The sequence below is a fragment of the Rhinolophus hipposideros genome (genome assembly GCF_964194185.1).
Source record: "Rhinolophus hipposideros genome assembly, chromosome: 15".
In the NCBI taxonomy this organism is placed as follows: Eukaryota; Metazoa; Chordata; class Mammalia; order Chiroptera; family Rhinolophidae; genus Rhinolophus; species Rhinolophus hipposideros.
The window spans coordinates 36,655,169-36,671,681 of record NC_138061.1 but is presented as its reverse complement, the minus strand read 5'-3'; the positions used below and the strand labels follow the sequence as shown (position 1 = coordinate 36,671,681).

The following is a 16,513-nucleotide window of genomic DNA, read 5'->3' as shown; positions in this document are numbered from 1 at the left end:
ACAGAAATTAATAATCATAATTAGTAGTTCATTTTGAAAGCTTAGTAGCTCTGTGCAGTAATTTACCTTAATTAAAATTCTACAAAAGTAGCATCTGATGCACTTTGTTTCTTAATAAGTATTGCAATATGATAGAAAATCCAATGCAAAGCCTCTATTTGAACACTTACTCATCTCACTAAGTAAATGCTTAATGGCTATTAAAAAAAAAAACACACACACATTAAATTCTATTTTCTAACCCTTGAACAAACACAAACAAATAGTCTCAGAAGATCCCTGAAGGGGTCAAAAGTAGATTCCATATGCGGTTTTAGTGTTAGCACTTCAATTTTTATTGTATTATTCCACTACCACCACCACCGCCACCTTATTTGGAAAAAGTGAAAACTGTAAGACTTGGCAAAAAACTTGTAAGTTGTTTTCTAATAGTAAATCAGTCCCTTTAGAAAGATATATTAATCATTAAGTTCCTTAGAGACTAGTTAACATGTTATGTCTGCACTGTCCCAAATGTGTCTGTCTTAGAGAGATCAATCCTCCTCCTCCTCCTCTTTCTTCTTCTTTTAACTTTTATTGTTCTTACTGGACATTTATTCCGCATTCATGGTATACAGACAAGTAACCATTTACTTATCTTTATTTCCCTGTTATCTAGTGGCATCAAAGATTATGAATTTTGTTTATGCTTTGCTTGGCTAATTTGAATGATCTGAAGATAAATTAATCATTTTACTTTATCTCAAACAGTGTTCAAATTGTGTCCATATTAAGATATTTTCAGTCCATCATAGTCAGAAAAATATGCCTATTTGGGATTTCCAGAATACTTCACAATAGCAACTATCATAAAGTTAACAGCCTAATCCCCTGAAAAATTCTGCTAATTAACACAGTGTTTACTTCAAGTGCATCTGAATTTAATGTTCTTGTCGTTGCCATTTATACAGACTGTGACTCTTCAGTCTAACAACAAATTTTAAAGTGTGGTAATAAAATAAGTAATCTAACTGCTCTTTTGGAAAAAAACAAACCAATAAATAAAAATCAATGAAAAAAAAGAATAATGCTTTATATTAAAATGACACATTTTAAATGGTGACCCAGGAATAGATGACAAATCTGTGCGGTGATATTTCTTTTTTTCTTTTTTTTATTTGTATTAAATTTATTGGGAGTACATTTATTTGTAAAATGACATAGGTTTCAAGTGTACAATTCTGTAATACATCGCCCATATATTGCATTGTGGGTTCACCACCCAGAGTCAGTTCTCCTCCCAGCATTATATATTTGACCCCCTTTCCCTCTTCTCCAATCACCCTCCTCCCTTACCCTCTGGTAACCACTAAACTGTTGTCTGTGTTTATGATTTTTTTTGTTCCCTTCTTTGTTTGTTTTGTTCATTTGTGGCTTTCAGTTTTATATCCTGCATATGAGTAAAGTCACCTGGTTCTCAACTTTTTCTGTCTGACTTATTTTACTTAACATGATAATTTCAAGATATATACATACATGTTCTCGCAAATGGCAGTATTTCACTTTTTCTTATGGCCAAGTGATATTTCGTATACCACATGTCATAAGGCATTTTTAAATTTATATTTAGTGTTCACATAGAGCGAGAAAAAAAAGGATTCAGTGTTATTGCTAATATTTGCTATTCACAAATCCTGCACTTTTTAGCAATGCTATTTAGACTATGGGAGGAAATCACTTGTGTTTGAATCTGTAATGCTATGGACTGGTTTGCTTAACAATTACATCATAGCTCTTTGTTTTTAAATGTGCTTGTATAACCTTCAGTATAAGATAGTGGGGTCACTGTTAGCCATTGCATAATCTGTTTTCTGAAGCAGAGTAGAACTTCACTACTGCCAAGTGATAGCTTACAGTAAGGCTGCCCCTTAAAGTCTGCACTCATGGATGACTTTGTTTATAGCAATAATTAGAAAGACTTCTCATTTCTCTCCTGGAGGTAAATGACTCAGGACTTAGGAAGATTGAAGGGATAGAAACTGTAGCAGAGAAACATACATTTTTTATGATCTTTTATAGAGATTTCTTAAGTTTATATGCTTTTCAATATTCCTTCCATTCTAACATCTACCAGGATGTCGCCACAAGCAATAATAATTCTATCCCCTTAGGTCTCTCCCATGTCTTTACTTCTTTCTGGCCTCCCTCAATTAAGGACTCTGACATCACTTTTATTTTATTGTTCATGAAAATGGTTTTCATAGTTACTGTTTTTTAATCCATATAAAATTGCGAGCCCATACTATATAGTAGTGAAATTCGGAATAGGCAAAGCATGGCTAACACGGAAAATGATACTTAACTGGAATATGTGATAGGAGTGTCTTGAAAAATTGTTTTGGCCAAATGCTTGGGGATGCAGGTTACATGGTGAGATTGAAGGAAGACAATAGTGATAATCAAAATCATGGTAGAAACATGCAAGAAAAAGTAAAAATGAAAACATGTTTGCCATAGATAATGCACTGGTTGGATTACCTCATTTTAATAACTGACAGCTGATGTACGTACATGGAGCTTCAGATAGAAATACATGAAAGAGATAAGTTTAAACTACCCTAAGACTAACAGTCTAGGTGTTTCCTTAACTAAGTTTTAAATTGTTTTATGTTTTTCATTCAAATTACAAGGATTAGTTTTTAGATTCAGTAATAACGTTTGTAGATGACCTATTCCATAATGGACATTTCATTTGTTTGATGACAACATAGCTAAGCGAGCATTAAAAAGTGAGAGAGATTGATGGTGTTATATTAATTTAAAAAGTTATAATTTAGCTGACAGAAAATTAGAAAACCTAATAAATTTGTAGTGTATGGTCTCCCCTTACACACGAGAGAGAGCATTAAGATTGATATCTTAGCTGTGGTTTATGCACTACCAATCCTGGCAATTTTGCTTGCACGGGAGGGGATATGTGCCCTGATCCCTAATTAAGTATGGGGAGGCTGGGATAGAGGTACAAAGGCAAAAAGGAAGCGGGGCCATCTTCTAAATGGTATGTCGTGTAGGATAAAAGATGTAAAATATATCTTTTGATTTAATAAATAATACTATTTACAATGAGATAAATAAAAAGTTGTATACAACATTTATGTTTTTTTTTGTTGTTGTTGTTTTGATTTTGAGTTTATATGTGAATGATGAAAAGGGATGGAGAGAGAAGAAAAAGTGGAAATCATATATGGGCCATGGGTATGTTTTATCATTTCCTTTGCATTTTCAAATTGTCTGTATTGAATAGACATAATCTATTATCATTACCATAATCAGATAAGAAAATTATTTGTTTAAAAAATGTACATACCGTATACTTCCATCTAGCTAGGGACATTATTAATCAAGTACTTGCTATGAAAAAAATATATATATATATACTATTTTAATTATTTGGCTAAATTTGAATCAAAGTGTTAGAGGAATTTTAAAAAGGAGTGTGTGCCAATGAGTGTGTGTATGTGTGTGTGTTTGTGCGTGTGTGTGTGTCTGAGAGAGAGAGAGAGAGAGAGAGAGAGAGAGAGAGAGAGAGAGAGAGAGAGAGAGAAAGTGTGCACAGACCATAAAAGCCAACATGAGTTTATTAAGGAAAAAGTTCTCCCTGGCTGCTCAAGTGTTTAGCTTGGAAGCCAAAAACCTTCTGTCCTGCCCTCGAGCTTTTACATAAATTAGCATATATCTGTGATGTGACTGAACCCCTTATACAGTGCACAACCAGAACAGCTATATGAAGGGACCCTGTTTTTAACCTCAGAAGGTTACAACACTTCGTAAGTCTCAGTTCCATTATAAACACTAATAACTCTTTGCAACTCAATTTTATAGTTTATCCCAGCATCTGACATATAAGGTCAATGTTCACTAAAAAAAAAAATATATATATATATCTTTATTGCTACTGTTACTCTCCTTACTTATAAATAATTTTACTTTTTTTAATAAATTTAGATTTTGCTTTACAAATTAGTATTGTGTGCTCCTGGTCAGTATATGTGTATTACTTCTTTATATCTCTCCAAATTTACCAAACACCTTGAAGACTTAACTTTGTTAAATTACATTTTATTCTTAAAAGTTTTAATTATTTTATCCTTGGAAAGCTTCCTGATTCACATTAAACATTAAGTGAACTTTAAGGACATTTTCATAATTGTTATTAAATAATTCTCGGAAGGTCAGTGATGTCAATCAATTAAGGATGTAACCAAGTTCTAAGATCTGATGCTAAAATGTTCTAAGTTGTGACACCAAAAGCTGGAAACTTTATTTTTATTAATGCATCCAGAAGTCATGAAGTAGAAGGCTACTGGATTATAAAAATTAGAAGAGACTGGCATACAAATTACAATGCAGATAATAAAATAAGGAAAACATTACCCAATGAGCTGAAACACTTGTGTTTCTGAGCAAGATGTTTTTCCCTTTTAGATGTCTTAATAACAGATGATTAAACAAACTTAATAGCTTTGCAAGAAGAATTAAATGATCTTAATAATTCATGTTACCAGGCTATTTATTATATAGGCTGTTGCATAGGAAACTGTTATAGCAATATTTCTGTCTCATAGACTATACTCTATTTGTGGGTCACTCACTGTCTCCCCCCAGATCATGCTGTCTATCTTTTAAAAATGTCTCATTTTTTGAATTTGTTATTGCTAAGTTAAATTCAGTTATCTTCTTGTTAATATTATCTTTCTCTGAACATATTTCAGTACAATAGTTTTTTTGAGCCTATTTCAGTTATAATTAAACATAATTATTAGGGACTATAAGTAATTTTTGTTGAACATGGTTGTCTCTGAAACTTTTTGATTCCTCTTTTAAATATGACTTCTTAAGGCAGCATACATAGAGAGAAATAGAGCAAATATGCATGAGCATACACAGAGACATATAGACATACGAGTACACACACAGACCCACACATAGTACATAGTACATAGTACATAGCACATAGTACATAAATAATACGTATTTTAGACAAAAGTAAAACCATGGATAACATATATTATTATTCAAAACTTTTATCAAAATATATTGTAGACATTGTTCTTTGTCTACATCTTTCGCTTATTCACCTCATAGAGTATATTCTTATTCTGAGAGGTTACATTCAAGTTTTAACAATAACTTTGTTGTTTCCCTTAGAAGCTGACTTAAATCCTGAATGTTTGTATTTTTTAAGCTGTGTAAGCTATTAGATTTATATACATCATGTAGATTACACTATTATGTGACATTTAGAATGGGATGAAAAGCAAGAACATTGTTACTGTCAATATTTATTCCAGAAAGACTTTCCTAAACTAAATTTCATCTTTGGATGAAAGCTTGAATGTATCCTCTTAATTAGGTTGTTACCACACTTGCTTTTCTTGTGGATTCTTGTACCCCCAAAATGGACTTAGTTCCAGAGCAAAAGTTTGAAAGCATGCCTTTCTTGTTTCAGCAACAATTTCCCACTAAACAAGTTCAGAAATAGAAACTCTGTGACTTCTCTAAGCTCTGACCTTGTGCCTAATAGGATTATTTCAGTAGCTTTTGTATACTGTACTAATAGGCTCACTTAAAACCCATCTTATATCCTGGAAGGCCAGAGAGCTAAAGAGCAAGAGAAAAATAAACTCAGATAAACAGAACACTGATTATTGTACTTAGAAGATTCTCTCTCTTCTAACACACACACACACACACACACACACACACACACACACACACACACACACACACACAGAGGCACATTATTTCCAAGGTAACTCAGAATAGCAAAGATGTAATACTTTAGATATCCCCATTTGTTCTGTTAAGACAGGAAAAAGAAGTAAAAGGTCTAATTCAGTATCTAAGCAATGCAGATAATATTAATGATAACTGATAAGTTGGATGCTTCCCTTTATGGTTCTAACAACCTGAAAAATTTGAACCCATTGAAAAATAAATCGCTCACATACTGTGTGAAAAGGCAGAATCAATTTTAACTGTTCTTAATAGAAATTGAAATTGAGCAAAATGTGATTGTAATCTTGCTTGGTTCTGAGTCATTAGAGACTCATATAACTCATAATAGGGTCGCTCTACTTAGGTAGTTGGGCCCTTTTCTGTCAAATCTCTATACCTTTTACCACCAATTCTTCACCAATTTCCTTAAGCTCTGCAATTTCATTTTTCTCACAACTCCACTAAAACTGCACTCTCTAAGGGCCTCCAATGACTACTTTCTTGGGCAAATCCTATAATTTTCGAGCATTTCAGAAAACAGCATTATTGATCTACCTTCCTATAACTTTCTTTTTTCTCAGAGGCTCTTAGTACTTTTTCTGATTATCTAAGTATTGGACTTAATCTACCTTTTCCTATTCAGTGAGTTCAAAACTGTCCCACTTTTGTTTATAGTTCCACAAGAAGCCATATTCTATAATAAACAAATTTGGATATTTTCTGATTACTAAATCTTCTCCTTGGTCATTTTCCATTCCCTCTAACTTTCCTTACACAGTGCATTCATCTAACTACATATTCATTGCACATACAGTTACTTTTTCTCTAGTCCACATTTTTAATTCTCCATAGAACAGTTATTTAGTTAATATTTTATTGAATAACAACTCTGGGAAAAATATTAGGAAAACAAAACTGAGGCAATCCCTTCATTTGAGTATAATAATGAGATAGTCAATACAATGTGATCTATATAGTAATAGATTTATGTACAGTGTATGTGCTTTGGGAAATACAAATGGAAAATCCACAGCAGAATATGGGGTAAAATAGTCAGAAAATGTTTACAGGATAAATTTTGATTATCCAAGTTAAGAAACTTAAGAAGTATATGGAAATTTCAGAAAAACTGAAGAATGTTGAATTGGTATTCCGATTTAAGATATATATGGATATCTCTGGGCAGCACTGAGGATTGTACATGCTATTTTATGATCTCATCCAGGGAATAGTAGATGTTAAATTATCCAAAGGTAACAAAACAACATGTAATTGATTGTGATCACCATCTATCCAAAGCTCATTTATAAGTTTGTCTCCTTCATGGATGCTAACAGCAATCAAATCTTTCTGTATCTCCATCTCTCTGTCCCCTCTTGTGTCACACCATAAGAAGGTATTGTTTGTTTGCTTGTATTACTCAGTTTTTGCAATTGATTGTATTTAATGTCTTCTTATATACTATTGTGATGATTTTGCACACATTTCATATACATCATTCTGACATGTTCAATCATTTTCTTGAAATCAGGAATTGGTATTTATTTTATGAGTATACAGCATTCCTTTATAATAACCATTGATGATTGATTATAATTGATTAACTAAGCCCTTCATATAGATCATTTTATATTTAATTTTCCCAAGATCTCCATGAAGCACTTGTGGTTATAAAAATAACATACCATTTCACATACCACTTCACTACTATTATACCTATTTATAGATCAGAAAATTATAGAAGCACAGAGAGGTTAAGTGGCTTTTCCAGTATGGTATTAATCCCATTATTAAATGGCAACATTCTACCATCATCTCAGCTTCACATTCAATAACTACATGCTGTGCTGTTATTACACTATGACATCAAAACCTTAACGTTTCTTCCAGGTTTTACTCAAACTCTACTTATATTCTTTGATATTAACTTATTCATTATTCTTCAATGTTGTTATTAATGACATTAAATCAAAATTAAATAAGAAGAGGTTCCTCAAAATGTATAAACTTCCAGTTATAAGATGACTAATTTCTGGGGATCTAATGTACATTATGGTTAATATAGTTAGTAACACTATATTGTGCACTTGAAATTTGCTAAGAGAGTAGATCCAAAGTGTTCTCACCACCCACACCACCCCCAAAGAAAAAGTTAACCATATGAGGCGTTGAATTTGTTAATTAGTTGGATCGTGGTAATCATTTCACAACTCATAGTTCTCAAGCCATCATTCTGTAAACCTTAAATTTATGCAAGTTTTGCCAATTAAACCTCAATTAAGCTGAAACAAAATAATGTCCATCTTTCCCTTTATGTTATAATGTTATATATTGTTTGTTTATAAGGTTAGGTTTTAAATTTCTGGAGATAGAGGCTGTCTCGTTTACTTTTGTTTCCCTCAGCACCAAGCAGAATGACCCAATTATTGTTTGTTGAAATAAGCAGGCATTGGATAAAAAAAAAAAAAATAGAAAGGAAAAAAGATGGAGAGATGAAATCTTTTTTTTTTGAAAATTTATTTTTTTTTAGTTTTATTTTATTTTATTTTATTTTTACATCCCTCACACCGTGAAACCCCCTCCCCCCATCCACCACCACCCCGACCTCACATTGAGCCATCACATTATACACATAAAATTATAGTTGGCATTCATTAATGTCCAGCCTCTGGTGTACAATGCCATGACCAGGCATCCACAGCATCCCTGAGGTGGTCTCCCAAACAGGACACATGTCCATCGGACACCCAACAAAATCCCCAAACACTATTGAATAAGTTCCCCAAAGTAATTCTCAAAAAACCCTGAGGCCATCCTGTGGTCACCAGCCGCCCCCCGGAATCCCTTCACCCTTTCCCCCCATCCTCAACCCCTTCCCCCCCGCCCATCTAACAACTCTCGGTTTTTTGTGTCCCCAAAACTGTTTCTGATTAGTTCATACACATATTCTTTTCTTTAGATTCCTCATATAAGTGAGATCATATGGTACTTGTCTTTCTCTTTCTGACTTATTTCACTTCACATAATGTTCTCTAGATCCATCCATGTTGTTGCAAATGATAGAGAGATGAAATCTTTTTAACAATTGAGGTATAAGCTGGTGAGCTTGAGTATAGTAGTGGGTATTCAAACAACAATTCAAAAACATATTTAGTGAGAATATAATTTATATGACAGTGTTCAACATAAACATAAGGACAGAAGAAATCAATAAATACCTGTGGTGCAGAAATATTACACACAGCATACCCTATGCATCCTTTTGGGAAAATATAATTACTATATTTATATAAATTGTATTACCTAACTGCATATTTTAAAAAAATATATTCATTAGTATTTATCCCATGATAGTGTGTCGTTTAGAAATGTCTTTGTAGAAAACTCATACTGAATCCATTCTTTCTCCCTGTGTCTTTCCTGTGTTTGTCTTTCTGATTATCAGCATCTGCTTTGGGCATTTGTTCATAACGTTGGCAGATCAGACTGCAGCAGTTATTCCTGAAATCAGTAGCCCAGTTCATGCTACTGTTTTAGGATCATGTACTGCACTCAGGGCTGCTTAATTAGAATGCTCAGTGACCACTGTTCCGCTACCCTGAGTTTATTAAGTGTCTTTATCCAACACTTGGAATACTGATGAGAGCTGTTCAGGCTTGGACTTAGATGATGTGGAAAAAGCACAATATGAACTCTATCATAAATATTTTACAGGGTTATGGGCAGGACTTGGCCACATTTCACCACAGTTGGTCTAATATCCAGAATATCCCTATAAAGGAAAAAGACAGCATTTTAAAAGAATATTAATAATGCATTGTGCTCATTGTTTTATTTCACTCATTCATCCATTCACATATAGCAAGTGCACATAACATCTATTATGTGCATATCAGTTTTCTAATAATAATAGCTAACATTATTGAGTGATTTCTATGTTCCAAACACCTTACACATACTACACATCCTCCTCTTCTTACACTGCATATGTATATATATATTAAATACACATTTTAAATGTGTATACATATATAATATTTGTGTATATACAGATATATATAGGTTACACACACACACACACACACACACACACACATATAGAGACAGTGCCAAAAACATTTATTCACATTTTAAGAAAAGAGAAAACTGTATTAAAATTGTAATACTCAGGGGTGGCCAGTTAGCTCAGATGGCTAGAGCTTAGTGCTGATAACACCAAGGTTGCCAGTTCGATCCCCACATGGACCACTGTGAGCTGCACCTTCCTTAAATAAATAAATAAATACATAGACAAATAAATACATAAATACATAAATAAATTGTGATACTCAATATATACTGATAACAAAAGATGGATGATGAATACAAGTCACATTTGACTTCTGCAATTATAGGAGGTGCTCAAAGTGGTTACCATCAACATAATTTTAATAAGTTGTTTTCCTTTCTTAAAATGAGTATACATTTTTGGCAACCCTGATATATATCCTGATATATAGATAGATAGGTAGATAGATAGATAGATAGATAGATAGATAGATAGATAGACAGATAGATATTAACATTTCAGTTACATAAGCTTACATATTTTTATGCAAATGTTTTTTTAAGTGGCTATTAGGTGCCAAGCCCTGTTCTAGGTGTTGTAGATACAGCAAACAACAAAACAGACAATAATCCTCATCTTTGTGGAGTTTGCTTTGTATTGAGGGGAGACATAAAGTAATCCAAATCATGAGAAAATTATGTAGTTTCTTAGTATGTGAAGGGTGTCATATCCAAAAAATAAATCAGGTAAAAGGAGCAGAAATACTTAGGGCAATATAATTATAAAGTACAGTCTGTGTAGGATTTACTAAGTAAGAAAGTATCCTTTGAGCAATGTTTTGGAGAGGGTGAAGGAGAAAGCCATGTGGATTCATAGCAATGAGCTTTAAAGCTATACCGAACAATGAATGAACAGGCCTTGTTCAGTGTATCTGAAGGACACAGTCACAAGCAAATGTTGAAATGTTGGGCTGAGAGAGAGATGAGAAAGAGACAACATTGGGAAGGTAATGGGGAAAGTTGGTTTTGTAAGGCCTTGCAGACAACTAACTGAAGGATTTGTTTATTTATTTATTTATTTATTTATTATAATTTGGAAAGCTGTGTGTTTCAAGCAGAGGAGTGAAATGATTGCAATCAAGTTTTAATAAAAGTGCTTTGGCCTTTGTGTTGAGGATCAGCAGTCAAGATCAGGGTGACCAGTAAGATATTTATTAACAATATTCCAAGCAGAAAATAAAGATAACTTAGACTAGGTCCTCATGACAGTGGTGGTAAAAATGGTTGACTGTGGATGCATTTGGAAATTATAGACAGTGGGGTTTGCTGAAGTGTTAGATATGGAGAAGACAAAAGATAGGATTAAGGTTTGATGTCAATATATTTAGTTTAACTCTCAGAGGAGGTTGACAAACCTAATCAAAAGAATACTTGTAGGTAGAACTGATCCATAAAACCACTAACCATTAATGTCTAGGAAAATGAGGAAGAGGAAGAATCAAATAGGATATTGATATATAGACAAAGTTAATGAAAGAAAAGCGAAGAGAGAATGGTTTACTTGAAACCAAATGAAGAAGGTGTCTCAAGGAGAAAGTGGTCAGCTGTGTCAAGTTTGATCAATCATGGTAAAGTTTGAGAACCAAATATCAAATTAGCAACATGGTGTTCATTTTGACCTTGACAGGATTAGTTTCTGTGGAATGTCAAGGGTGAAAGTTTTGAATGATTGCAAGAGAGAGAGATAGGAAAAAGAAGAAATGCATTTTAATGATGCAAGATACAGAAAATGTTTTGTTCTCTCTCTCTCTTTCTCTCTCTCTCTCTCTCTCTCTCTCTCTCTCTCTCTCTCTCTCTCTCTCTCTCTCTCTCTCTTCAGACTTACTCAATTCTTGTTATCTCTCTGCCTCCCTTTAGCTAATTTAAATTCCAGAAAGCACAATGAGCATTTTTCTCACTCCAGTCACATCTAATAGCTGGGTCTACTGTAAAACGATAATCTTAACCAGACTTTTTAACCTCCCTTGTTACAAAAAGGAATTAGGATAGTATTTTAGAGAAAAGAAAAAAAAAATCTCGGGTGCATTCTTATATAAAAATTCCCAGAGTGCACACACACGTATGTCAATACCTCCAAAGCTTATTGCTATTAGTAGATGAAGAGCATCTTAAAGGACATGTCATCCAATTTTCTCCCCCATGATCGTGTAGCTTGAAAATATTTTCAATTTATCCTCTAAATTTCTAAGATGTAAATTCAAACTAGGACCTTTGTCAAATAGCGTTTATTAAATATTAATTCCCCACAAGTTCATTTGAATATATAAAGGGAGATATAGTCCCAGAAAAAGAAAACTAGAAGGAACTTTGTCCCGGGAACTGCTGTCACTGGCTCTGAACTAGTTCATGCATGTGTATTTGTCACCGAGGGCTCGCTATTAAACCTGAGAACAGCAGCCCTTTCTCCTACCACTTTAAATGTGATGTTTGAGAGCAGGTTACCAAAGGAGGGACATTTGATGACAATCATAATGCATTTCTGTTTATTGCATAATATTAACTGTTTCATTCCATAGCATAAACACAAAGTACACATAGAAGCTAATTTACATAGTAAAAAACAAGAAAATCAGCTTTTATTTACTAAAAATTATTTGTTTTCTGAGTAGTGTCCATGCTAATGTTAAAAGATGCATTCTGCAAATATACTTGCGAAGAAACTGTGTAATTCTAAATTTTGCCAGCCTTATCCTATCAATAGAGGAGAATAACGGACATGACAGCTGACCAGTGATGGAATTGCTAGTGAGAACAATTAGAAACTTACGGGAAAGCACTTTGAAAACAAAAGAGGTTCAACCATGTCCCTCAAGAGAGAGGAGTGTCAACTAGTAGTATTTCTTATTGACTTTGGACAGATTATTTTGATATGAAATGCTACAATTTAATATTGCTAACATGTTTGCTAGAGTAAAAAATAATGTGTTTTAAAAAGATCAATGACTTAGAATACAAAAAACATATACAGTAAACTTTGAAACTAACTGAATTTCATTCACAATTCTATGCTTATGTGAGTCCTGTATCTAGGTTTCAAATGGATATTTTTTTTTGGGGGGGATCTGTACCAAGCTACCAAATACATTGCTCTGAGAACAAATATCTGTATTAAACAATAAAAAAAATGTGACACACTTTATTTAAAGATACATAGGAGCAAGTGAATTTAAAAATTATGTACAAAGGCAAAATAATAATTTTAGATATCCTCAAAATGGACACTTCCTGTAATGCTATATATATGCCTAATTTGGCAACACATGTATTTTAATATGTTAGAAACTTATACTAACCAATTGATTCTATTTCTGGATTCACTATATACAACTAAAAAAAAAAATATCTATGTTCTTCCTAGCACTTCTGCACTGTGTTTCTTAAGTAATTTGATGAACATCCTTTCAGATTTGAGGTTCAGAAATCAGAAATCAGGTTTAATATAAGGAGTTATTTGAAGAGATAATTCTAAAATAAAAGAACTTATGTCCGAATATGTTTATCAAAATGTATCACCAACCTTTTTCCTTCATATTGGAAGGTTACAACAGACACTTACAAGGAATAAACTTGGGTCAAAGTAAAAAATGATATTTGTATATTACAAACTATAAAAATTGAAAGTAATTTTAAATTTTGTGGTGGCTACATTATGTAACATTTGAATAAATAATTTATTCATAAACATATGTATGTAAACATTTGAGAAGAAATTGAAGGAAATAATCCTGCATTATTTCCTACACCCATTTGTAATGCAATATGAAATCACCAAACACAGTTAATAATTATAGAAGATTAGGGTAACACTCATCTGAGAGTTTTTATCCTTCTCAAAGGACATAGAAGATAAAAGGGCAGTAGGCTTTTTATTATATGGTATGATACACGTATAAAGAAAGGAAGCTAGGCACTATCCTAATCCCATTAGCCATCTCATTTCTCCTTTTTCTTCATTGTTCTTGTCTGGGTAGATTTTTGTCTAAGAACTTGAGGATTATAATTATTACTACATGCCTTTATATATATATGCATATATATATATATGCATATATATATATGCATATATATATATGCATATATATATGTAATACATATATATTCCATATATATATATGCATATATATATGTAATACATATATATTCCATATATATAATGTGTAATACATATATATTACATACACACACACACACACACACATACATATATATATATATATATATATATATATATATATATATATATATATGTAACGTATATATACTATGGATACAGTACCACTGTGGGGAGATTCCTAGTGGGGGGCATTTATTCCCCCATACTCCAAACTTAAATTTTGAAAAAAAATCTAAATTTTAAGTCTATCATTTGGTAGACCATGTCTCACTTCCTTAACATATACATGAGATTACCATCAAAATTTAAGGGTAAAATGCATAGAGTTTCTTCCTGAAATTGGTACCCAATCGAGTCTCATAAATGTATGTCCAAAACATAAGGTCATAAAAAGATAAACAAAATATACTATTATTATTATTATTATTATTATTATTATTATTATTTTATGAGAGATTCTGAGTCATCAGAATTTAAGTGCTCTTTTATGTGGTGCAAGTTACAAAATTTGACCGAGTGGTGGACGGGAGTAGTCTCCCTATTTCAATGAAGAACATTTCATGAATTCAGCATTTTCAGCATTTTAGTAAATAAAGTACTGTATTGCTCTGCCCCTTGAAGAGTTTAAAAGTTTGGCAGCACTGACAGACAGAATCTTGATATGGACATCAGTGATGTACAGTCCTTCCTGACAATCGTAGGATTGAGGTACTCAATAGTACTCAAGTATGGTATCGGTGGATCTTCAAGTGACTTTCAGAGCACAGGATCAATATGTGAGACCACATATGAAAGATTATTTTATCAAAGGGATATCTCAGAAATGGTAGGGCTAGTATTTGATGGGACATACACCTTAGCTATTCCTCAAAAGGCATAAATTAATTTAAACTAATATTTCAATAAAAGACTTTTGTAATAAACCAATCAGTCAAGGAGACGTGGGTATTGCCCACATAGAAGGTCTTCATGTACTTCAGACATTTTAAAAAGTGAATATATGGTGTGCTCTCCATAGTGCTGAACAGAATCAGCTAAAGAGTCCCTGAAACTTGATTTGTTCGATACCATACTTGTTGAGCTCATGTGATACATTAGATAATTCATTATGGCCCTTGAGATAAACATATTAATAGCTCCCCAAAGAGTCCTGCATCGTAATTCCCAGAACCTATGAATATATTACATTAAATGGCAAAGGACATTTACGATTTCAGATAAAATAAACATAGCTAATCAGCTGACTTTAAAATAATGAGATTGTCCCGAGTTACCCAGATGGTCCAATATAATCACTAAGGTCCTTTAAAGTGTAAATCTAAAGTATATTAATTCAGAGTCAGAGGGAAATGTGACTGTGAAAGAAGTGATGTGTTATGAGAAGAACTCATCTAACTGCTACTGACTTTGAAGATGGAGGGAAGACCATGAGCCAAGGAAAGTGTGTAGCTTCTAGAAGTTAAAAAAAGACAAGAAAACTGATTCTCCCTTAGGTCATAGGAAAAGAACACATCCAAGTCCACGCCTTTTTAGGCCATTGGAACTTGTGTCTTACAGAACGATAAGATAATAAATTTGTGTTGTTTTAAGCCACATAACCTGTGGTAATTTGTTATGATAGCCATAGAAAACTAATACATCCCTTGAACATTTCACTGCATAGTTAGAGACAGAGTCAAGAAAATTCATAAAGCTGTCAAAATAGCATTCAGACTGTTATGGAAACACAAAATATGTAACTAAATCATTCTAGAGTTAGCCCCACTTTTTTTTTTTAATGAATGATTCTAAATTGATTTTTGACTAGCAATAGGATAGGCAGAGGTAGAAATATGGCATAGAAGGCAGAAAAAATGTAGCTCAAACAAAAGAAATGACATATGCTATGACAAAGTTTTGAAAGGTTTTTATATACTTGAAAGAATAACAGCTTACTGAAATCCTCTTTACTTATATTTTGTCATCAGTATGTCATGATACAGCCATGGTTTCCCCTGATATGATTTTGAGTGAAACAACCAAAAACTTGGACCTGCTTCCTAGTATTAGAAAACACTAGATATATATTTTCAGGGGACTTTAGTTTCACATTATTAAGTAATATAACTAAAGGCTTTAAAATAGTGCAGTGTATAGATGGGCTTCTTTGTATCTTTCTATTATTCCAGTTATTGACTCTAAAAAGTTGAATAGTAATGCTCTGCTGTGACCTGGCAGCCTTACTTAGGTCCCTCTATCAGCTTTTCTTTTTTCCTCTTCTTTCTGTTTTTTTTTTGTTTGTTTGTTTGCTTGTTTGTTTTATATTTCAGACATCTAAACTAAAACCTTAAAGCACACTGAATTTTTTTTTTTCTTTCTTTTTTTTTTTTAACCACATGTGGCTTCTTCAAAGTACTTTGTTTAAGATAACTTCATGGTTTGTCAACATCATTCATGAGTTATAAATTTCAGATCCACAGGAAAAATGTGATATCCAAATTAAATGTAATTTAGTTATATTCTGTGCACAAAAGAGACTTGAGACTACTGTCCCTT

General features: G+C 32.7%; 1 protein-coding gene across 3 annotated transcripts in view; it reads left to right on the top strand.

Annotated features, from left to right (window-relative positions):
• The window catches only part of PCDH15 (protocadherin related 15), an 822,425-nt gene that overhangs the window by 232,180 nt on the left and 573,732 nt on the right, over positions 1–16,513 (top strand). The window lies entirely within an intron of this gene.